The 25,830-nt window shown below is 38.6% G+C and overlaps 1 long non-coding RNA gene across 12 annotated transcripts in view; it reads right to left on the bottom strand.

The window, feature by feature from the left end:
- The window catches only part of LOC138850538 (uncharacterized), a 118,506-nt gene extending 92,676 nt beyond the window's left edge, over positions 1 to 25,830 (bottom strand). For 9 of the 12 annotated variants that reach the window (XR_011390402.1, XR_011390404.1, XR_011390413.1 and 6 more), the window contains exon 1: positions 23,620 to 25,830. This is a non-coding gene — a long non-coding RNA (uncharacterized lncRNA). Of the gene's footprint in view, positions 1 to 22,826 lie in introns of all 12 variants that reach the window. The other 3 variants (XR_011390406.1, XR_011390410.1, XR_011390405.1) reach the window with 1 other exon arrangement.

Genomic DNA, 25,830 nt, shown 5'->3' with positions numbered 1-25,830 from the left:
AAGGATAATCTTCATACACTTCAAATGTTGGTATTTCTTTTGTTATTGCCAGAATTATATCATCTGCAAGTTTAAAGGTATTCATATTAAATATTAGTATCCATGTAGATCTTTATTCTTGGCGTCTCTTTAATTTAAAATTAAACTTTATTAGATAGAATTTCCAAGGTCATCATTCAATGACTGGCTGTGAGAAATTTTCTAACTTCTTTTGCTTTTCTTTCTCCTGTTTTCTCATGAATATGTCACTTACATTGGTTTATATCTCTTAATATATATTGGCCATTTTGCTCTAGTAGACACTATATTTTTATTTTTGAATATACAATTTAATGAGATTTCAATTTCATTTCTGTTTTTACTGTTTTATAATTTCTTCCCCCAATAAAAAATAGTACAAAGTTTGGGATGAAGAGTCTGGACTCCTTGTATCTTCAAGAAATTGTTACAGGGAGAGATGAGATGAAATGATTGGGGACTATTCCAAATAAATTTTGAATTGCAGGATATGTCAATTCAGATATGACTGAAAGCATACTGTAGAATGAACTTAAACATACAAGTTTATCTTACGAAGGAGTAAGTGGGGCAAGTGACAGACTGTGATACACGTGTGACAAATTCATATGTGAGAGGAAAGGGAACGAACGGGCATAGAAGAGACTCGAAATATGGGAAAGCTTTAAGAATTTCCTGCCTAAGCCAATGGGAAGCCCTAGAACAAATATTATCCATTAGCGAGGTCTGGCATTGGGCAGGAATGTCCCAGTTCTGGTATCTCTGTCATGCTCAGTTATGTTTGGTGCATGAGTGAACCCAGGATGAATATCTTCCATGAGATGTGTCTTCATAATCAATCACAGCTGCTATCTACTGCTCTGTAGCCTCTCTGCTATAAGGAACATCCTTCTACTTGCTACCCTTATTGCTATGTTGTCCCACAGTTAACCTTCTCAAACCTCTGACAACCTGCTATAGACCACTCATTCTCACAATAGACCAGAGCAGCTACCTGCTGCTCTGCAGCCTCTCTGCTGTAGGGGATGTCTTTCTGCTTGGTGAGCTTTTGCTATGTTTTCCCACAGGTATCTTCTTAAATAACTGAAAACCTCTTCTAGCCCACTCATTTTTCCATACCACCATACTATGCCTACTTCTGCTAGTCTCATACATATCCCTAATGTCCAGCAGCTTTAGGGTAAAAGGGCAAGTACCGTTACAGAAGGTGTGTGCTTTGAAGGAGACTTCTAATCTCATGACACAGTTTGCTCTTGTTTTGTTGATTCTTTATATGAGATTCTTCTAATTTCCAGATTGTATAAATAGTCCATGACTAAAGAGATACAGAAATATTAATTGTTCCAGTTATTATGTTATCTACGCTCAGCTCCAAAATCCACACTTCAATGCTGTTCTGATATTAGAGTTCAGACTCTGCCAAGTACTCTTCTCCTTTGCCAGATAGCTCAGTGTTGACTTCTACCCAAGCAGGTTTCTGGAGGAAGAGCAACCTTATGCCTGCTTATAGGAGACAGAAAGGACTTTACTTCTTCATGGTTTTATATTTCCTGTGGCAGAGAGAGTAAATCCTCTTAGGCTGATGCCAGCAGAATTTTAGAAAGTAATACAGTAGTTCCCCATTAGTTTTGCTTTGAGCTGCCCACGGTCAGCTGTGGTTTAAAGATACAAAATGGGGAATTCTAGAAATAACAATTCATAAACTTTAAATTGTGCATTTTTCTGAGCAGTATAATGACATCTACTTCCCACCCCAGGATGTGAATCATGCCTTTTTCCAAGATATCCACACTGTATACATTATCTGCCTGTTGGTCATTTAACAGTCACTTAACAAATCAGCTCATTTGTCTCTATTTCACCTAATAATGTTCCCAAAGTAAGAATAAAGATGTTGGCAATTTGGATATGCCAAAAAGAAACTGTAAAATGTTTCCTTTAAATGAAAAAGATGAAAATTCTTAACTTAATATGAAAATAAAATAAAGTCACATGCTAAGGTTGCTGAGATATATGCTAAGAATAAATCTTCTATCCATGAAATAGAAGAGAAAACAACATGATGCTAGTTTTGTTGTCATATTTCAAACTGTAAAAGTTGTGACCACAGTGAATAAGTGCTTAAGATGAATTAAATTTACGTATTGATGAGTGCATGTATGTCTGTATGTATAGGAAAAACATAGTATGCATAAAGTTTGGAACTGTCTGCAGTTTTAGGCACCCACTGGGCATCTTGGAATATATCTCCTGCAGACAAAAAGTGACTGCTGTGGTGATGCTCACACTTCTGCATTGACAGTGTTGATAAAAAAATCTTCCTGCTGGGTAATTTTCACTGGTACATCTGATCAACCATTCTGTGCAGAAAGAAAAATTGTCCACAGTTAGAATATGTACTGAATCATTGGCAGCGGCAAAATGGCCTGGCCTTTTAGTAAGGGATCATAAAAAAAGGACTGGCTGACAGCGAGGTATGAAGTAGATACACTTGGATGAATACACAGAAAGTGTGAAGGTCTCTGTATCACATGTTAATGCCTTCCAAGGAACATCAACAATGGCAGAGATACTAAAATCCCAAATAGACAATATGTCTCAGAAAATTCTTGTCATCTATCTTCTGTCATTGACTACATCAACATTGACTCAATAAATATATGAATAAAGGGACAATGGCAACAAAGATTGGAATTACACATGGATCCAACAGCCTTATTGGCCCAATGTTGCTTCATGAAGTCCAATCTACATGCAAAAAACATCACAATGAGTCACCAATACAGTATCATTTCTTAAGGAGATCAATGAGACAATTAAATAATAGTTTATTCTCAGAAAGCAGAAGGACCCTACTCCAGTTGTAGGTTTGTCATTTGTATTCTCTGGGCCTCTGTCAGTGCCATACTCCTAAGGCTTACAGAACATTAACCCAGTGATAAGGCACCCGAAATAATATCAGACCAGGGACTACTTTACAGAAAAAGAAGTACAAGAGTGACTCCATTTTCATTGGATTCATTAGTTGTATCACATTCCCTTTCACCTAGACACTCTCAACCATCATTAGAACCTCTTGTCTGAAAACAACTTAAGCACAATATGGGAGGTAACATTTTGCAAGGATGAGAGTCATCTCCCTTTTCCATTGAAACAAAGATCTCTATAATCCAGCATCCTCAGTAGAAAGAAAACATGGATCCAAAAATAGAGAGATGAAAGCAGAACTGCTCCCACCTCCCCGAACTCCCTATGATCCACTGGGGAATATGAGATTGTTTTAAGACTAAAAAACTATAAAAGTTAAATAACAGTGACAAATTTAGAAGAACAACATTGCAAATAACTTAAATGACAAAGAAAATAACATTTTTGCTGCTGATTTAGTCTCTCTATCATATGGTAGTTAGGTAAAGTGAAAAGTCACTATTCCATTTGGTGCCAAACTAAGGAGCTCTCAATTGAAGAAACCAGCTAATTTATATTTTTCAGAGTTGCTAGTGATTTTCCAAAGATAAAGATATGGAAATAAATAATTTCTGTGCCAGTTTTTTCTGGGCCTGTTATCTCCAAACAAGAACATTAAAAGGTCAGAAGAATAAAAGAAGTCTTTCATCTGCAGTTAACTTCCCAAATGCTCACAATAGTGGGAACTAAGCAAGTCTGATGCCAGGATCCAAGAACTCCACCCAAGTCTCCAGTGTGGGTGGCAGGGACTCAAGCAAACTATCATCTGCTGCCTCCCAGGTGCATTACCAAGTAACTAGATTGGCAAAGGAGTCAGGACGTGATTCCAGGTACTTAGATGTGGGATGTAGGCATCCCAAAAGGCAGCTTAACTCATTGCACCACAATGCCCTCACTGGAGTCTAATATATTTGTTCTGGTTTCCCTCACTTTTGTTCAAGAACTGATAGAAACAATACCATGTTTAAACTAGCCAGGGCTAAATCACAGGAGAAGAAATCTAATGATACATATATACATTGTGTGCAAATATGTGTGCATGTTCCTGTTCTAATTGTCCCTCTGTTAGTACTTGCACACACTATTACCTTCATGTATAGTTGAATTGGTCTAATTATTTTCGTTTGTTAATACCCACACTGAAATATACTTCTTAACATGTTTTGTGATGACCAGTATCATTTTTTCTGGCTGTTAAATCTGAGCTATATAATATCCTTGTTCTGGAGTAAACCTGGGTTACTTATTGGCTCTGCAACTTTGCCTAGCCTAGATTGAATATTTGCATATTTATAAAATAGAGCTATTTATCTTTACAAATTTATAGGAGATTTGAATGATATGCTTTGGATACTGGGAGGATTAAATATCTGTAGTTCTTACCACAGGACCTGGCCTGCTGTATGTATCAGTTTGTAGTTGCTAGTGTAGCTGATCCATACCCTGATAATCAGCTGTGTCTCCTACTATGATATAAACGTGTCCCTAAAACATAAATATCATGTTTTCTTTGATGTGTGGTAGTTAATATGGAATACAAAAATATATAAAAGAAAGAAGCTGACATTTATGATTTGATGATTATTTTTAGCTCTTGTCTATGCTCCTGTGGAACAGTGGTATTTCTACTTTTTACTTGTTTAACATATGGTTAGTAGTGGATCAAGCCTGTGTTTATAAAGTCAATTGAAATGAAATTCTGTTATTGCAAAAGTTAAAGGAAAAAGATAGGAAGGAAGGAGAGGGAATTGGAGGGAGGGAGGGTAGGAAATATAGTCATATTCTTAGAATTGTATCTGAATCTATTCTTATTATAGTTATAAACCTTGTAAGGCTAAATTTCAAGATAATTTTGTGCAGTTCCACACAACCCCTATTACTTCAATGAAATACTCTTAAAAATTTTTTAAAAAGATTTTATTTATCTGAAAGATAGAGTTACAGAGAGAAAGGTCTTCCACCTGTGAGTTCACTCCCCCAAATGGCTGTAATGGCCAGAGCTGGGCTGATCCGAAGTCAGGAGCCAGGAGTTTCTGCCAGGTCTCCCACACAGGTACAGCGGCCCACACACGTGGACCATCTTCCACTGCTTTCAAAAGCCATCAGCAGAGAGCTGGATTAGAAGAGGAGCAGCTGGGACACTAACTGGTGCCCACATGGGATGCCGGCATCATAGGCAGAAGCTTAGTCTACTATGCCACAGAGGCAGCCTCAAAATTTTTTAATATTATAATTTCCAATTTAAACAAATAGTACAATGAATGCATATAATTCCTCTGCCTCTAGGCAAGAATTACCATCTGTAACATGTATACTTTCTCTTTCTATATATTTTTTCTTGATGAAACATTTGAAACTATAGACTATTTTACTTTTATTCTATAAACAGTATTGTGCCAGTTCAGGTAATGCATATCTGAATATACAGTGAAGTCTTCAATAACGAACAAAATGCGACTTTCCTTCTCCCACTCATATCTTCCTGAACCACATGCATATGCTCTTGGATCATACTCTGCATCTCAGTGAATAAATGGCTCTGTGTTTGTAAACTTTACTCTAAAGGCTCCATTAAAATTGAACTCCAGATTAGTGTGAATGTGAAACTGGTTGCAGCAGCAGATGCCTGTTAATAATTACATAGTATGGAACTATGAGACAAGAAGTTGGGGATGTTCATCAGAGTGTTGTTTTCTCCCATTTGTCTATTTCCTTTTTGCCTGGGCTGCTGAGGTCTTAGCCAAAAAAGTCTTTGCCTATGCCCATGTCTTGCAGTGTTTTCCCTATATTTTCTCCAGTAATTTGATGATTTCAAGTTTTAGATTTAGATCTTGGATCCATTGTGAGTTGATTTTTGTATAGAGTATAAGATAGGGATCTAGTTTCATATTTCTGCATGCAGAGATCAATTATCCCAACATCATTTGTTTAAAAAAAAAACTGTCCTTTCTCCAGGGAGTGAATTTAACTCATTTTTTTTAAAAGTTCTCTTTTTACATGTTTGCAACTTCTTATGGCCATACTGCAGCTAATATATATCCTATCTTATTCAAGATACTTGGTTTACATTAGTATTTAACAGATGAGAAAAATAAGGATTAAAAAGGTTAAATGATGGTAATTTTTATATAAATCATGCCCCATTTTGTTTTCAAATCTGAGCTGTTTCCCTAACTCCATTTTCCAGGAAAGTAAGTGCATGCAGGTGTGAATTGGGTTTAAATTGTGTGTGATTTTTCAGAAAACCTGCTAAGCCCAGTTCTCCCGAGAATTTGTTCTTTCCAAAGTAGCCACTTAGCATGTAATCTTAGAAGGGCAGAAAGTCTGGTTGCAGTACGTTGGGAAATATTGGTTGCATTCATTTTTTAAAGATTTATTTATTTATTTGAAAGTCAGAGTTACATAGAGAGAGGAGAAGCAAAGAGAGAGAGAGAGAGAGAGAGAGAGAGAGAGAGAGAAAATCTCCCATCTGCTGGTTCATTCCCCAGTTGGCAGCAATGGCCAGGTACTTCTACCGGTCTCCCACATGGATGCAGGGGCCCAAGGACTTGGGCCAGCTTCTACTGCTTTCCCAGGCCATAGCAGAGTGCTGGATAGGAAGTAGAGCAGCTGGAACTCGAACCAGTGCCCATATGGGATGCCAGCACTGCAGACGGTGGCTTTATCTGCTACACCACAGGGCTGGCCCCTGCATTCATTTTTAAGTATTAAAATGAGTCATCAAGAATGATTAGAGTAGACAAAGAGGCTGTCAAATTATCCCTATGTGCAGATGATACAAGTTGATACCTAGAAAAACCCAGATTCCAGTAAAAGACTTTTGGAGCTAATAAACAAATTCAGTAAAATTTGCAAGACACAAAATCAATAATACAAATCACTAGAATTTTTGCACACAAGCTCTCTGAGATAAAAATTGTAACACTAATCTCAAACAGTTACCAAAAATTAAATAGAAAACCTGGAACAGGAGTACATTTAGCCAAGGATATAAAATACCTATACAATGAGAATTACAAAACACTAATGAAAATACATTGAATACATACACAAAAATGAAAGACCTCCCATTTTGTGGATAGAAGAATTAAATAATTAAAATTATTAAAATGTCCATAGTGCCTAAAGCAATTTACAGAATCAATGAAATCCTCATTAAAATTCCTATGACATTCTTCAGAAGACTAGAAAAAATAACCACCAAAAATATGTGGAAGTACCAAAGACCCAGAATAGGCAAAGGAATATTGAACAAAAAGAATAAAGCTAGAGGTATCACACATTATCAAAACACAATATAGATGGCCGGTGCCACGGCTCAATAGGCTAATCCTCTGCCTTGTGGCACCAGCACACCAGGTTCTAGTCCCGGTCGGGGCACCAGATTCTGTCCCGGTTGCCCCCTTCCAGGCCAGCTCTCTGCTGTGGCCAGGGAGTGCAGTGGAGGATGGCCCAAGTGCTTGGGCCCTGCACCCCATGGGAGACCAGGATAAGTACCTGGCTCCTGGCTTCAGATCAGCGTGGTGCGCCGGCCACGGCGGCGGTTGGAGGGTGAACCAACGGCAAAGGAAGACCTCTCTCTCTCTCTCTCTCTCTCATCACTGTCCACTCTGCCTATCAAAAATAAAAAAAAAAAACGCAATATAGAACTATAAAAACCAAAGCAGCATGGTAATGACAAAAACAAACAGCAACAACCAGAAAGACAGCCCAAGAACAGGGACAAGATAACAGCAATAAATCCACATATGTACAGCCAACTAATTCTCAACAAAAGTGCCAAAAATATATACTGAAGAAAGGACAACCTCTTCCATAAATAATGCTGGGAAAACAAGATAACTATATACAGAAGACTGGAAGACTGAAACTAAATTCTCCAATACCTACCATCTTGTACCAAAATCAACTCAAAATGGACCCAATACTTAAATATAAGTTCTAAAACTATGAAAATACTATAAGAAAGCATAGAGGGAAAACACTGACATTAATATAGGCAAGGATTTTTTGGGTAAGACCCAAAAGGACAGACAACAAAGACAAAACTAGACAAATTAAAGAAGACAACAAAGGCAAAGCCAGACAAATAGGATTAAAGAAAGCTAAGAAGCTTCCACACATAAAGGAAACAAACCACAGAGGTAAGAGACAACTAACAGAAAGGGAGAACTTTTTTTTAGCAAACTACTCATAATCATGAAATAGGATTAATATATAGATTATGTAAAGAACTCAAAACATTCAACAACCAAAAAACTGATCCAGTTGGAAAAAGGGTGGGAGGATGAGAGGGGGAGAGAGAGAAAGAGGAAGGGAATATTATTCTGTTCCTAATTGTATCTACAAATAACAATGATTCTGCTAAAACTAATTAAATTCTAAATTAAAATTTTTAAAAACAAAAATAAAATATACCCAAAAATTCTGATTTGATTCCAAAAATGTAAGGTATAGGAGTGAAACTGACATTTTAAGATTCAATGATTGTTTACAGCCCTTGTCTCTAGTATAGAAATAAAGAGTTTTATATTTCTATTTGTTGAACTCTTTACTTAATGTAGGGTTAATATTATGAGAATAAATTAAACTGAAAGTAGATTTTTGTAAAAATTAAGATAGGGAAAAAAGATGAAGGAGGAGTAAGGTTGGGAGCATACATAGGGAGGGAAGTATAACTGTGTTCCTAAACTGTATATAAGAAATATGTGATATCTGTTTACCTTAACAAAATAAAGAAAAAGAAAAAAGTTCTGAATATACATTTCAGAAAATGAAACACAAATGACCAACAAATTTGTGAAAAAGCCTTAATATCACTGGCCACTAGGGAAATGCAAATCAGAAGAACAATGGGTATCATTTTTCTCGAGTTAGAATGGATCTTAATTTAAAAAAAAAAAAAGACAAGAAAATGTATGCTGGCAAAGACATAGAGAAAGGGAACCATTATATACTGTTGGTATGAAATCAAAGTAGTAGAATGATCGTAGACAATAGTATAAAGATCTGCAATGACCCAGCTATGTCACTCCTGGATGTGTACTCAAAAGAAATGAAAGAGACACATGTGGGGCCGGTGCTGTGGCATAAGGGGTAAAGCCTCTGGTTGCAGTGTCAGCATCCCATATGGGTGCCAGTTTGAATCCCGGCTGCTCCACTTCCAATCTAGCTCTCAGCTATGGCCTGGGAAGGCAGTAGAAGATGGCCCAAGTCCTTAGGCTCCTGCACCCACGTAGGAGACCTGGAAGAAACTTCTGGTTCCTGGCTTCGGATTGGCACAACTCCGGCCATTGCAGCCAATTGGGGAATGAACTAGTGGATAGAAGACCTCTCCTCTCTCTCTGCCTCTCCTTCTCTGTGTGACTCTTTCAAATAAAAAAGTAAATCTTAAAAAAAAATTTTTTTTAAAAAGACTCATGCACTCCCATGTTCATTGCAGCACTATACACAATAGCCAAGATATGGGATCAAATTAAGTGTCTACCAATGGATGAATGGATAAAGAAAATGTGGTACCATGGCCAGTGTTGTGGTACAGCAGTTTAAGCTGCCATTTGCATCACTGGTATCCCATATCAGAGTTCAAGTCCCAACTACTATACTTCTGATTCAGCTTCCTGCTGATGCACCTGGGAAAGCAGAAGATGGCCAAAGTACTTGGCTCAGTGCTACCCATGTGGGAGACCAGGATGGAGTTCTTGGCTCCTGACTTTAGCATGTACCAGACCTGGCTGTTGTGAGCATTTGTGAAGTGAATCAATGGATCTCTCTCTCTCTCTCTCCCTCTCTTTCTCTTTCTCTTTCTTGCTCTCACTCTGTCTTGACCCTTCTTCTCTCTCTAAATCTGTCATTCAAATCAATCAATCAATCAATCAATCATTTTTTAAAGAAAGAAAATGTATAAATACACAATGGAATATTATTCAGGTATAAAAAAGAATGAGGGCTGGTGCTATAGTGCAGTGGGTAAAGTCACGGCCTAAAGTGCCAGCATCCTATATGGACACCGGTTTGAGTCCCAGCTGCTCCACTTCTGATCCAGCTCCCTGCCAAAGGCCTTGGAATGCAGTAAAAGATGGCCCAAGTTTTTAGGCCCCTGAATCTTTGTGAGAGACCTGTAAGAAGCTCCCAGCTCCTGGCTTACGATTGGCCCAGCACTGGCTGTTGTGGCCATTTGGGGAGTGAACCAGTGGGTGGAAGACCTCTCTCCTTCTTTCTGCCTCTGCCTCTCTGTAACTCTTCCTTTCAAATAAAGAAATAAATCTTTAAAGAGGGAGAGAGAGAGAGAGAATGAAAAAGAATGAAATTCTGACATTTGGGCAAAGTGTATAGACCTCAAGGTCTTTATGCTAATTGAAATAAGCCAGACATAAAAATACAGATACCATATGTTCTCTCTTATAGGTGGAAGTTAAAAACAAAAAAAGTCAATCTGATCTTAATGATTACAATAGCCTCAGAAGGGCAGGGAGGATAGCGGGAAATTTGATAATGGATACCAAAACAGTAAGAGAAAGTTCCTAACACTCTGGGACAATTATAGTCCACAATGATTTATTATATACTGTACGAAGAACTGAAAGAGTTGAGTTCATGTGCTCCAAACACAAAAGAAATATAAGGAAACAAATGTTAATTATGCTAATTATATAATTTGGTCAGTTTATATTGTGTGTCAAATTATTGTACCATAGTCCATAAAAAAGAAAGATTAATTTCCTGTAAAAGGACAAAAAGCATTTCTTTGTTAGGGGATATGGTTGGTGTACCACATTGCTCCTTATAATGCTAACATTTTTGGATGGTCCAGTAAATTATACACAAGAAACTCAAAGGATTAGAAATAGCTCTCTTTGAATTCTCACAAAAATATCTTTCTGAATATGTCTTTTTAAACTCCAGATAGCATACTTCTCAAGCAACAGGGCAATATTGATACCTAGGATTTGGTTTTGATGAGCCATGACATTTTACTTTTATGTTCAAGGTCTGATACAGATCATAGCTAGCTGTCTCTTTGTGGAATAGATAGAATGTGTTACAGTTTTTTGGGGGGAAATATAGAATGTGTTACAGTTTTTTAGGCAATATACTTAGCAAACTACCACATAATATAGTTATTTCACAACACAATGCCAAATAGTCTGTATATGAGACTATTTTATGTAACAATCACCAAAACAGGATTTTGTGATATACTTATGAGCATGTTTTAATACCAAAGGTTGGCCGGCGCCACGGCTCACTAGGCTAATCCTCCACCTTGTGGCGCCAGCACACCGGGTTCTAGTCCCAGTCGGGGCGCCGGATTCTGTCCCGGTTGCCCCCTTCCAGGCCAGCTCTCTGCTGTGACCAGGGAGTGCAGTGGAGGATGGCCCAAGTGCTTTGGCCCTGCACCCCATGGGAGACCAGGATAACTACCTGGCTCCTGCCATCAGATCAGCGCGGTGCGTCGGCCACAGCGCGCTGGCCGCGGCGGCCATTGGAGGGTGAACCAACGGCAAAGGAAGACCTTTCTCTCTGTCTCTCTCTCTCACTGTCCACTCTGCCTGTCAAAAAAAATAAAAAATAAAATAAAATAAAAAATACCAAAGGTTGGAGGAGGATGAGGAGACATGCATCATTCAACAGTCCTAAAATTCATAGAAAATACAAAGTCAATTTCTCAGAGATAATTTGTGTTTCTATGAATTGCTTCTCACTAGCAAATTCACAAATCAACAACTAGAACCACATTACATCTAAGCTAAAAGAAAAAAAAATCTGAAGTTCTATTGATGAACAGCATATTTTTTGTGTGTCTTCCTTGGTTGTCCTTCAATAACCACTAAGGACTACTAGCTGATTATTTATTCAGTTTTGATATTTGTCTTGTTATCTCTCTTTCTTAAGCTTCATATGGCCAGAGTATGACAGTAAGAGAGTACTTCTTCAGGATATGAAAGAGACACCCATACTCCATGTTCACTGCAGCACTATACACAACAACCAAAGTATAGGATCAACTTAGGTTTAGACCCAGGATGAATGGTTCAAAAAGTGTGGTATCAGGGCTGGTGTTGTGGTACTGTGGGTTAAGTCACCACTTCTAACTCCAGCATCCCATATCATAGTGCCAGTTCAAGTCCCAGCCAGTCCACTTCTGATCCAGCTTCCTGCTAATGCACCTGGGAAAGCAGTGGAAGAATAATAAGATAATAAAAAGAAGAAGGAGAAGAAAAATCGAGATTCTTATTACTTCCTGTTTTTAAAGATTCATTTACTTATTTATCTGAAGAGCAGTTACTGGGGTGGGGGCATCTTCCACTTGCTAGTTCTCTTCCCAAATGTCTGCAATGGGACTGAGATGGGGCCAAACCAAAACCAGGGGCCAGAAAGCCCATCCAGATCTCCCACATGGGTGGCAGGGGACCAAGTAATTTGGCCATCTTCTGCTTCCTTCCCACGCTCATTACCAGAGAGCAGCCAGGACTCATATCATTGTTCCAATATGGGATGACAGCTTTGAAGGTGGTGGCTTAACCTGCTGTGCCACAATACTGACCCTATTTATTGCATCTTTACTGTACATAAAGTATTATGCTTATTGCTTCACATGAATTCAGATTAAATACCCATCAACATCCCAGAAATAGGTACGATGGTTATATAAATGAGTCAAAGATAGCCTTGCTGTATCAGCTCCTAGGTTTTTATTTGTTCACTCCAGGCTGAGAACCATTTATTTCAAGGACCTATTGGTGCTAACCCAAAATTTTTACACACCCAATTAACACTGAAGTTGCCCAAACAAGCAGATTCCTAGTAATTTAGAAGCTCCCTCATTTACATACCCCCGACATTTGACAGCAACAGGTAAACTTCAAGCCGTAAAGGCCCAAAGCTCTCTGTCCCAGAGACTGCTGGCTGCTGAATGGCATCACCTGACAAGTGAACTACCTCTGAATCTCTCTCCCACATGTTCCCTTGTCAGTCTTTAGCTGTGAGCAACTCTTGCCATCCCCCTTGCAAACCTGTCAAAGTGTGTGCTACTGCCACCTCATGGTCATATTTTTTAACTTGTTCAGCCCTGAAATTCCTCAAATTAACTCCATACAAGTGATGGCAAGGATGGAATCTGAGTGATCACAAATTAAGATACAAGATTGTAAGATATTACAAGTTGTTTTTTTTTTTTTTTGTTAGCAGGACAATCAATTGGCAAAGCAATCCTGAACATTCTTACGTGGCTGGAACTCAAAATTTAGAATGACTGTGCATCAGTTTGGTGTGCCATTACTTTGCACTACATCTAATTCTGTTTTTTTCTTGGTTTCCCCTGTGCCTCATTAGCCTGGCCAAGTTATAGCATCAGTATTGAGTGATACCACACTGCTGGAGCTAACTTGTGGCGTCACAGACACTGAAATCCCTGGAGAATGAAGTCAGCCCAACCACTAGACGCTAGACCTAACAACTATAGGACTGAATAGACAAAAGGGAGAATGCACCAAGAGAAAGTCACCCCTGACCATTATGAGCTGTAGTAGGAGGTGCTGTCCCTGCCAGATCCGTGATTGAGGGTACTGTGAGAAAAGAGGAAATCTTCATCCTTGGCTACAACCATGGTAGATAATTGAGCCAGTAAGTCACAGTAGGCCAAAAAAAGCTTGCTAAATGCAGCTGTGAGTGGTGTCTGTTGCTGTCTTAATTGGATCTAACATTAAGGATATTGTCATTCAACCCCCTTCCCTAAGGATATTGAAACCTTAATCCTTGGGCAGTACCAGCTGAAGCATTACTAAAAGTCACTCAAACAAGAAAGTTCCTGTCCCTACCAAGGCTCTAAGGGAGATGGCTCTCCAACCAAAATAGTTCTCCAAACCCCAAGATTTGTATCAGGCCCTGCCCAGGGCTGCTTCTCACAAGGATAACCCTGGAAGAGGAAGTACAAACCTTAGCTTTCAGGGAACACCAAGAAGGAGGAATAGGTATATTTGGGAGTGGAAATGCAATGTCCTCCCTTCACCTAAAGCCAAGTCTCCCCTCAAATATCTAGCAAAGCCAAGTCTCTCCTCAAATATCTAGCAAAAGAAGTAAATAAAACAAAGTCTCTGTACTTTTAACATATTTGACTGCATTGGTGTTATAGATAGCCAGAACTATGAACCAAAAAGGCCAAGTTATCATTCTACTACTAAACAACTTGCATAACTAATATCAGATCATCTCATCTATTCTTGCTTTACATTACTAAATGGGCACAGCCTTTGAAATATTAGCATATGCCCCTATAGGCCTCTGAGTCTTTTTGGAAAGAGTCATTTATTTAATTTTAAGACAGAGTTACATGCAGAGAGGGTGAGACAGAGAGATCTTCACTCCCCAAATGGCCACAAAGGTTGGGACCGGGCCAGTCCAAAGCCAAGAGCTGTGGAGCTTCACCCAAGTCTTCCAAAAGGGTGCAGAGGGCCATGCATTTGGGTCATCTTCTGCTGCCCTCCCAGGTGCATTAGAAGGGAGCTGTACCAGAAGTGGCACAACTGGAACAGGATCCAGCACCCATATAGGATGCCAGTATTGCAGGCAGTGGCTTAACACACTGCACCACAACTTTGGTCCCAGATTCTGAGTCTTGAAGACACTTTATTGCTAGCTCCAAATTAAGGCATTAAGAAATAACACGTATTCTCAGGGGAGAGTCAGAGGGGAAAACTGCAGTGGAGATTCTGCAGAAGGAAGAGACACTATGGATCTGTGAGGAAGGTGGAGATGTGTAGCAATGAGCACAGACACGACAGATGATCCCAGCACCCCAGAGCCGGAGAAAGTGCCAGCTTTGGAGGGCAAGGTGAGATCAGACTGTAGCAGCCTGTGCCATGATGATAGAGCTGGATGGAGACCCTAGCACTATACTGTCTTTGAGTCCAAAACAGAGCCTTGAGGGGAACAGAGCAACTATTAATCCAGTGAAGAAAAAAAAGGGGCACATTTCTCTCTCCCAACAAAGGCACCCAGTGATCAGATCAGAAAGGGTGGGTGCCATTTTGGACATAGGTAGGTCGTAGTGTGGCAGCTCTTGTGTGCGTGCCTAGCAACTGACAGGGACAAGACACCATCTCGTCAGCAGAGGCACCCACAGCAGTTTGGGTGCATGCAGCCACCAACAGGCAGGGAGAAGGAGCCATTCCATCATCAGCACCAGTTGCAGAGACTCTCATACATGCCTGGCACTGGACAGGGAAAAGGCAAGAAGGTGAAATAAGTAGGGCTGTGGACTGCAGCTATTGTGCATGCCTGTGAACCAAGGATTTTACCAGAAAGAAAAGTCTACATCCCCACTGAGTTTGAATATGGCTGGAAGGATTGACAGGGGGCTGGACACCCATGTTGCCTGTGAAGTGACTCCAGCCTCTAAACATATCACAGGCTCTGGGGCTCAAGCTGCCTTGGTGGAGCACCACAGTCAGCTGCTTCTGGGAACATCTCAGTGTCTCTGTGGATGGGACAGGCTGGTGAGGTGGAGTGGATCCTCTGCACCCTATGACTGTGGGAGCCCTATGTGCTGAGTGAGACTGTGGAACAATGTGATGGCATAAGAGGGTGCAGAGTGTAACTGGGTCTCCAGGCAATCACTGTATGCAGCTCCACATGCTCAGAGCTCCCTACTCGCAGCAGGATCCATGTTCACACTGAGGAGTGCACAGATCCTTTGTGCAGTTCATATGGAAGTACCGAAAATTTTGCACCCAGTGAGAGATAACACCTGGGCATTGATCACCTTGGAAGAAAGGTGAGGGTACAATTATGCCAACAGTGGTAACCATGTTCCATTTCTGCTATCAAGAAGATATCTTTCATGACCAACTTGGGTGTCACTGTGGGTACAGGCCCCACCCTGCAGCAATGCCCAGACCTCCCTGGCCACACCTAGTACACTTCTCTGGGTATACACTGAAAGAGCAGACACGCCACTAAACTATAGAGACAACCTAAAAGAAAAAAAAAACATCAAAGGATGCAGAAATTCAAGAAACTTGTTTCTGAATAAAGAAGACAACGTGACCCTCCCTCAAAGAAACACAAAAACCCTTCAATATTAGAATATGGAAATTATTGAAATGCTTGAAAGAATTCAAAAGATTAATCATAATCAGAGCAATGAGAAGCAAATTCATGAAATCCATACATGATATGAATGAAAATCTTTCCTATGAAAGAGACTATGAAGAGAAAAAAGTGAAATATTAGAATGAAAAATTTAATATGCCAAATAAAAAATATGGTGGAAAGCCTTACAGTAGACTTGTTGAGGCAGAAGAAAGAATATCTGAAGACAAATCTTTGGAAATTTCTCAAGCCAAAAAGAAGGAAGAGCAGAAAGCAAAAGAAGGAAGAAATTAGAAAAATTAAAACCAGGGATGGAAATTTATGGAAACTATCGAATACCCAACATATGGGTCTTAGGAGTTCCTGAATGTGTGGAAATAGAGAATGGATTAGAAGGCCTATATTCTGTAGCAGAAAATGTTCTTAATTTAGAAAAAGAAAGGGGACATCCAAATACAGGAAGCACATGGAACTCCTACTAGACATGACCCAAAAAGATCTGCACCACAATGCACTGTAGTCAAACTTTCAACAATAAAACATAAAGAAAAGATTGTAAAATGTGCATGAGAGAAACAGTAGATTACTTTCAGAGGATCTCCTATTAGACTAACAGCTGATTTCTCATCAGAAACTCTATGGGCCAGAGAATAGAAGACATAGTCCAAGTCTTAAGAGAAAAAAACTGTCAATCCAGAATATTGTATACTGAAAAGTTCTCATTTATGAATGAAGGTGAAAAAAATACTCTCCACACCAAAGAGAAATTAAAAAAATTTGACACCACTCATTCAGCATTACAAAATATGCTTAAGGATGTGCTATACACAGGAAAAAGAAAGATAGTCATCATTATGAAAGAATATGAAGGCAGAAATTTTCCCAGTAAAAGTACAAAGAAATTATAAATTAAACAATGGGAATATTTACAGAAAAATGGCAGGTCCAAGTTGTTGCTTTTCACTAGTAACGTTTATCTCCACTTAAAAGACACAGACTGGCTGAATGAATTAAAAAATAAGACACATCTATTTGCTGCCTATAAGAAACATATCTCACCAACAAAGATACAAACTGACTGAAAGTGAAAGGATGTAAAACATATCTCTTGCTAATGGAAAGCAAAAAGAGCAAATATAGACATCCTAATATCAGACAGAATAGACTTTGATACAAAAACTGTTAAAAGAGACAAAGAAAGGGACTATATAATGATTACGGGATCAAGTCAACAGATAATGTGACTATAATAAATGTATATGCACCCAATGCTAGGGCACATGGCAGTTTAAAAGAAATATTAGCCAGTGTTGTGGCATAGCTGGTAAAGCTGCCATCTGCAGTGCCAGCATCCCATATGGGCACCAGTTCGAGTCCCAGCTGCTCTACTTCCAATCCAACTCTCTGCTATGGCCTGGGAAAGCAGTAGAAGCTAGCCCAAGTCCTTAGACCCCTGCATCCACGTGGGAGATCCAGAAGAAGCTCCTGGCTCCTGGCTTTGGATCAGCACAGCTCCAGCCATTGCGGACAGTTGGGGAGTAATCCAGCAGATGGAAGATCTCTCTCTCTCTCTCTCTCTCTCCCCCTCTCCCTCTCCCTCTCCCTCTCCCTCTCCCTCTCCCTTCCCCTCTCCCTCTCTCCCCTCCCCTTAAACTCTGACTTTCAAATAAACAAATAAGTCTTAAAAAAAAGAAATATTAATGGATCTAAAGGGATAAATATACCCCAACACAGTATTAATAGAGGACTTAACACCTACTTCATCAATGGACAGATCAACTAGACATAAAATCAAAAAAGAAACACCTAATCTAATAGACCCTATGGACCTAATGGACCTAACTGATATCTACAGAACTTTTCATCCCACAGTTGCAGAAGACACATTCTTCTAATCAGTGCATGGAACTTTCTTTAGGACAGACCATTTGCTAGGCCATAAAGCAAGTCTCAGGAAATGCAAAAAAGTTGAAATCATACCATGCAACTTCCCTGACCAGAATGGAAATTAACAACACACACAAAAATAGAAATTAGCAATTTTAGAATCTCTAGAACATATACAATCACACAGAGACTGAACAACATGCTCCCGAATGAACAGTGTGTCACAGAAGAAATTGAAAGCAAAAAAAGTTTCTGGAAATGAATGAAGATGACATTACCACATACCAAACATACTTATGGAATACAGTAAAAGCAGTGTGAAGAGGGAAGTTCATAGCAATTGGTTCCTACATCAAGAAATTGGAAGGCACCAAGTAAGAGAGCTATCAATGTTATCTCAATTACCTAGGAAAACAACAACAAACCAAACCCCAAATTAGTTGGAAGAAAGAAATAATTAAAACTAGAGAACAAGTAAATAAAATTGAAACAAAAAATACAAAAGATCAGTAAAAAGAGCTGGATTTTTGAAAAAAAAAATTAACAAAATTGACACACCATTGGCCCAACTATCCCAAAAAAAACAAAATGGAGAAGATCCAAATCAATAAAATCAGATATGAAAAAGGAGATGCAACTAAGGATATCACAGAAATAAAAAGAGTAATAAGGAATTATTACAAAGAGTTGTATGCCAACAAATTGGAAAACCAAGAAGAAATGGGAACAATCTATAAAAATAGATCCATGAAGACACAGAAAACCTAAACAGACCAATAACCAAGACAGAGACTGAATCAGTAATAAAGACCCTCACAATAAAGAAAAGCCCTGGACTGAATGGCTTCATTGCTGAATTCTACCAGACATTTAAAGAAGTAATTCTAATTCTTAAAAGATTTTCCAAACATTGAAAGGGAGAGAATCCTCCCAAATTCCTTTCAGGAAGCCAGCAGCACCTTAATTCCTAAACCAGAAAAAGAAACAACAGAAAAAGAGAACTAAAGACCTATATCCCTGATGAATATAGACACAAAAATCCTCAACAAAATACAAGAAAAGGGATTCCAACAATATATAGAAAGATCATTCACCCAGACTAAGTGGGATTTATCCTTGGTATGCAGGGATGGTTTAACATACACAAATCATTAACTCTGGTACATCACATTAGCAAATTGAAGAATAAAAATGATATGATTATCTCAATAGATACAGGGAAAGCATTTGATAGAATACAGCATCCTTTCATGATGAAAACCTTAAGCAAATTGGGTATAGAAGGAACATTCCTCAACACAATTAAAGCAATTTATGGCAAGCACACAGCCAGCATCTTATTGAATGGAGAAAATGTTGGAAGCCTCCACACTAACATCCAGAACCAGACGATAACGCCCACTCTCACCACTACTATTCAATATAGTCCTGGAAGTTTTAGCCAGAGCCATTAGGCAAGAAAAAGAAATCAGAAGTATAGAAATTGGAATGGAGGAAGTCAAACTATCCCTGTTTGCAGAAGATGTGATTCTATATGTAGGGGAACCAAAAGACTCCACTGAAAGACTATTGGAACTCACAAAGGAGTTTGATAAAATGGCAGGATATAAAATTAACATACAAAATTCAATACCCTTTGTATGCTGTCAATCACATGTCTGAGAAAGAACTTCTAAGGTCAATCCCATTCACAACAGCTAGAGAAAAAAATTAAATATCTTGGAATAAATTTAACTAAGGATGTCAAAGATCTCTACAATGAAAATTACAAAACATTAAATAAAGAAGTGTAGGAGAAAAAAAAATCTATGTTCATGGATTGAAAGAATTAATATCATCAAATGTCCATACTACCTAGGGCAATTTACAGATTCAATTCAATCCCAGTCAAAATACCAATGACATTCTTCTCAGATATAGAAAAAAAATGATGTTAAAATTCATATGAAAACACAACACTGAGTAGCTAAAGCAATCATATACAACAGAAACAAAGCCAGACGCACCACATTACTAGATCTTAAGATATACTCCAGGGAATTTATAATCAAAATAGCCTTTTATTGGTAGAAAAAAAATAGATATGTAGACCAATGGAACAGAATAGAAGCTCCAGAAATTAATCCACACATCTACAACTAACTTACCTTTGACAAAGGAGCTAAAATCAATCCCTGGAGCAAGACAGTCTTTTCAACAAATGGTGCCGGGAAAACTGGATCTCCACATGCATAAGTATGAAACAAGACCTCTACCTCACACCATACACAAAAATCTACTCAAAAAGAATCAAAGACATAAATCGATGAACTTTGGTGAAACTCTGCAAGATACTGGCATAGGCAAAGACTTCTTGGAAAAGACCCTAGAAGCACCAGCAATCAAAGCCAAAATTGACAAATGAGATAACACCAAGCTGAGAAGTTTCTGCACTGTGAAGGGAACACAGCAATGTGAAGAGGCAACCAACAGAATGGGAGAAGATATTTGCAAACTGTGAAACTTATAAAGAATTGATATGCACAATATATAAAGAGCTCAAGGAATTCAACAACAAACCAAACAATCCAGTTAAGAAATGGACAAAGAACTTGAACAGGCACTTTTCACAGAAAATTCAAATGGCCAAAAGGTACATGAAAAAATGCCCAGGATCACTAACCATCAGGGAAATGCAAATCAAAACCACAATGAGGTTTCATCTCATCCCCATTAAAATGGTTCTCATACAGAAATCAACAAACAACAAATATTTGCGAGGATGTGGAGGAAAAGGTACTCTAATCTGCTGTTGGTGGGAATGTAAACTAGTACAGCTATTGTGGAATACAGTATGGAGATACCTCAGAAATCTCAATATAGACCTACCATAGGATCCAGCCGCCCACTCCTGGTGTATTTACCCAAACCCAAAGAAATCAGCATATGAAAGAGTTATCTGTACCCCCATGTTTATTGTAGCACAATTCACAATAGCTAAGATACGGAATCAACCCAGATGTCCATCAACTACAGACTAGATAAAGAAATTTGTTATATATACATGATGGAATACTACACAATGGTAAAAAGAATGAAATCTTGTTATTTGCAACAAAATGGAAACAGCTGGAAACCATTATACATAGTGAAATAAGCCAGTCCCAAAGACCATACACTTTCCCCTATCTGTGGTAACTAATAGAGTACCTAAGAGATAATCTATAGGAGTAAAATCGACATTTTACAATAATTGCTTACAGCCCCTGTCTCAACTGTTGAGGAATAGTGTTTCTTCCTTCATACTATTTGTTGAAGTCTTTACTTAGTGTAGGGTTAATCTGAGTGCAAAGTTTACTGAAAATAGATCTTTCTAAAATTAAGAATGGAAATAGGAGAGGGAGGAGGAAGAAAGGTGGGAGTGAGGACGGGAAGGAGAGTATGTTTGGAAGTATCACTGTCCCTCAATCTGTATATAGGAATTACATGAAATTTGTATACCTTAAATAAAAGTTTTTAAAATAAATAACAAGCTTATAGATTATAAAATAACATGGAACAAGAAGAATGATTGTGCATACTTCTTCCATCTTGTGATCACAACTTTTCCTTGATCAATCTTGAAATCCCTCCTACTCACCCCCTGCAATACTGTCACTTATCCCATTTTGAAAAATAAGGAGGTACCTTTCTCTGAAGGGAGGAGAGAACTTCCACTTTGACCATGGCCTTGTCTAAAAATGATCAGAGTCAGTGAACTCAGAGGGCTTCCATAGCCTTGGCAGCTCATGACAAGAGCCTAGGGTGATTACTGATGCCATAAACAAGAGTGTCAATTTGTTAAGTCAACAACAGGAGTCACTGTGCACTTACTTCTCATGTAGGATCTTTGTCCTTAGTGTGCTATACATTGAGATTTAATGCTATAACTAGTACTCAAACAGTATTTTTCACTTTATGTTTCTGTGTGGGAGCAAACTGTTGAAATCTTTACTTAATGTATGCTAAACTGATCTTCTGTATATAAAGAGAATCGAAAATGAATCTTGATATGAATGGAAGGGGAGAGGGAGTGGATAAGGGGAGGGTTGCGGGTGGGAGGGACGTTATGGGGGGGAAGCCATTGTAATCAATATTCTGTACTTTGGAAATTTATATTCATTAAATAAAAGTTAAAAAAAAAAGAAAATTAGGAAAATAAGACACCTGGAAAAAAAGATAATTTGCCAACACCAGTCTAGATCATTGGAATCTAGAGTTTATACCACTTACCTCTACAGTATTTTACTTCCTACTCCCAAGTCCATGCTAGGTATTGGACTACAGGATTTATCCCATTTGTCTCTATATTCCTTTGCTGTTCCCAAGTCCATTCGATTCAATCAGACTCTAGAGTATATACAGTTTCTATTTATGTTACCTTGCTTCTCCTAATCCATGAGAAAACTGGATTCCAACGTTTATCCTAATTACTTCTATGCTTTTTTGCTTAACAAATTTAATGCTAGATAATCAGACCTCAGACCTTGTAGCACTTACTTCTATATTCCTTTACTTCTCCCAAATCCATGCTAGATAATTAGTTTTCAGGATTTATCCAAGGCTGACCTCTATGTTCTTTGCTTCACCCAAAGCCATGCTGGATCATGAACTCCAGGGTTTATCACACTTATCTTTAAATTATTTTGCTTTCACATATCCATGATAATCACATTACAGATAACTGGATTTCAGAGTGTATATCACCTACCTCTATGTTCCATGCTTCTCCAAAGTTGATATTAGATATTAAGACTCTAATGTTTATCCAACTTATTTCTATGTTTGTTTGCTTCACTCAAGTCCATGCTAGACAATTTGACACTAGAGTTTAACCAACTCACCTCTATGTTGCTTTATTTCTCTAAAGTTCATGACAGAAATAGTCCTCAGAGTTTGTTTAACTTGCTTCTAGGTTTCCTTCCTTCTCCCAATTCCATTTTCAACTATCAGATTTCAGAGTTTATACAATTTGCTTCTATGCTCCCTTGTTTGTCATAAGTCAGTGCTAGATGATAAGTCTGCAGAAACTTACATCTGTGTCCCTTTGCTTTTTCTCAAGCCCATGCTGGAATATCAGACTCCATAGGTTATTCCACTCACCTCTATATTCCATTGCTACTTGCAAGTACATGCTAGATAATCAGACTTAGGATGTTTTCTAATATATCTGAAGTTCCTTTGTTTCTCCCCTGTGTAAGCAGATAATCAGGCCCCAAGTTTATCCCAGTAATCTCTACATCCTTTGATATACACTTGCTAGTTCATCAGACCCCAGGGATATTCGCATTTACCTTCATATTCTTTTGCTTGTACCAAGACCATGCTAGAAAATTAGACTCTAGTGTTTATCCAACTTACCTCTACATTCCCTTGCTTCTCCAAGTCATCATTAGATTAACTGACTTTGGATTTTATCACACTTACCTCCATGTTCCTTTGCTTTTCCCAATGGCATGCTTCATATATGAACTTGGAGTTTATCCCACATACCTCTATGTTCCTTTGATTTTTCAACTCCATGATTAAAATTCAGACTCCAAAATTATTTACCTTTGTATCTGATTTACCTTTATGTTCCCTTGGTTGAACCAAGTACATGATAGATAACTGGACTCAAGAGTGTACCCCACTTACCTCTTTGCTCCTCCCAAGTCTATGCTAGATAGTCAGATCCAAAAATATGTGTTGCAGGGCCGGCGCCATGGCTCACTAGGCTAATCCTCAGCCTGTGGCATCAGCATCCCATATGGGCACCGGGTTCTAGTCCCAGCTGCTCCTCTTCCAGTCCAGTTCTCTGCGATGCCCGGGATGGCAGTGGAGGATGGCCCAAGTGCTTGGGGCCCTGCACCTGAATGGGAGACCAGGAAGAAGCACATGGATCCTGGCTTCAGACTGGCACAGCGCCGGCCTTGGCGGCCATTTGGGGAGTGAACCAACAGAAGGAAGACCTTTCTCTCTGTCTCTCTCTCTCTCTCACTGTCTGTAACTCTACCTGTCAAATAAATAAAAAAAATATGTGCTGCTTATGCCTATATTCTATGCTTCTCCAAAGTCCATGCTAGACATTCAGACTCCAAAATTTATCTCATTCACCACAATGCTGCTTTGCTTCTTCCAGGTTCACACTAGATACCTTACTCCAGAATTAACCAATTTACACATTGATATATTAACCAATTTAATATTTCTTTGCTTTTCCCAAGTATGTGCTAAATAGTAGATCTCCAAAATTTATTCCATATGCCTAAATGTTGCTTTGCTTCTCTCAATTCCAATCTATATAATTGAAGTCCAGAGAGTCTAACTGACCTGAGTTACTTGTCCCAACTCAGTGGCAGATGATCAGACTCCAGAGTTCATTCCAATTAACTGTATGTTCCTTTTTTTCTCTCAAGTCCATGCTAATTTGTCTCTACTTAACTCTATATCCGTTTTTCCAGTCCATGCTACATCAATTGACTCTGAAGTTTATCCTCTTACATTTATACCCTTTTCTTCTACAAAATCCTTCAGAGTTAGCAAATCCCCAAGTTCATCCTATTTGTTTCTATGTATGGCTACATTCTCCAAAGTCAATGGTAGACACCAGAGTTTTTCCTACTTCTGTGTTCCTTTGCTTATTTCAAGTCCATACTAGATCTTCAGACTCCAGAATTATCCCATTAACTGCTACGTAGCTAGATTCTACAAAGTCAACAATAGATTATTGGACACCAGAGTTCATGTCTTGAATCTATGTTCCTTTGGTTCAATCAAGTGCATGTTAGAAAATTATACTCCATGCTATATCTCAATTAATCTCTGTTCCTTAATTTCACCCAAATGCATGCCACACAATTGGATTGCAGAGTTGAAGTAATTTACCTCTATGTTGCTTGGCTTCACCCAAGTCCATGAGAGATAATCAGAATCCAATTTTATTCTGCATACAGCTATGTTCTTTGTAAATAGCAAGTTCATTTTAGGCAATCAGACTCTAGAGTTTAACTCACCTACATCTGTGTTCCTTTGCTTCTTTCAAGTCCATCCTAGATGATATATCTCCAGAATTAATTCCATTTATCTCTATGTTTCTGTGCTACTTGCAAGTACATGCTAGATAATCAGATTTAAGAGGTTTTCCAATATAACTAAAAGTTCCCTCATTTCCCTTTTGTGCATGCCAGATAATCAGACCCCAAATTTATTCTACTGACCTCTATCTCCTTTGCTACACCCAAGTCCATGCTAGATCACTGGACTCCAGGATTATTCATATTTCTTTGCCTGTAGCAAGTCCCTGAAAGATAATGGGACTCCAGAGTTTATCCCAAATAATTATATTTTCTTTTGCAAATCACAATTTGATTTTAGATAACCAAACTTTGGAGTATATCCCACTTACCTCTATGTTCCTTTGCTTCGCACAAATCTGTTAGATCTTCAGATTCCAGAGTTAGCCCACTTAGCTCTATGTTCCTTTGATACTCCCATTTCCATGCTAGATAATCAAACTCCAGAATTTATTCCACTTACCTCTATGTTCTTTTTCTTCTCCCAAGACCAAGCCAGATAATCAAGACTCCCAAGTTTATCCTGCTTACCTCCAGATTACTTTGCTTCTCCCAATCTATGCTAGATCATTGGAATCCAGAGTTCATCACACACACACCTCTGTGTTTCTTTCCTTCTCTCAAATTAATGGCAGATATTGTACTCCAGAGATGATTGAACTTTATTCTATAATCCTTTTCTTGTTTTATTCCCATGATGGAATGTCATAGCCCAGAATTATCTCAATCACTTCTATGCTCTTTTTAAAATCCCAAATAAATTTTAGGTTCTCTCTCTCTCTCTCTCTCTCCC

The sequence above is a fragment of the Oryctolagus cuniculus genome, chromosome 1, assembly GCF_964237555.1.
Source record: "Oryctolagus cuniculus chromosome 1, mOryCun1.1, whole genome shotgun sequence".
In the NCBI taxonomy this organism is placed as follows: domain Eukaryota; kingdom Metazoa; phylum Chordata; class Mammalia; order Lagomorpha; family Leporidae; genus Oryctolagus; species Oryctolagus cuniculus.
This window is presented reverse-complemented; position numbering and strand designations above follow the sequence as displayed.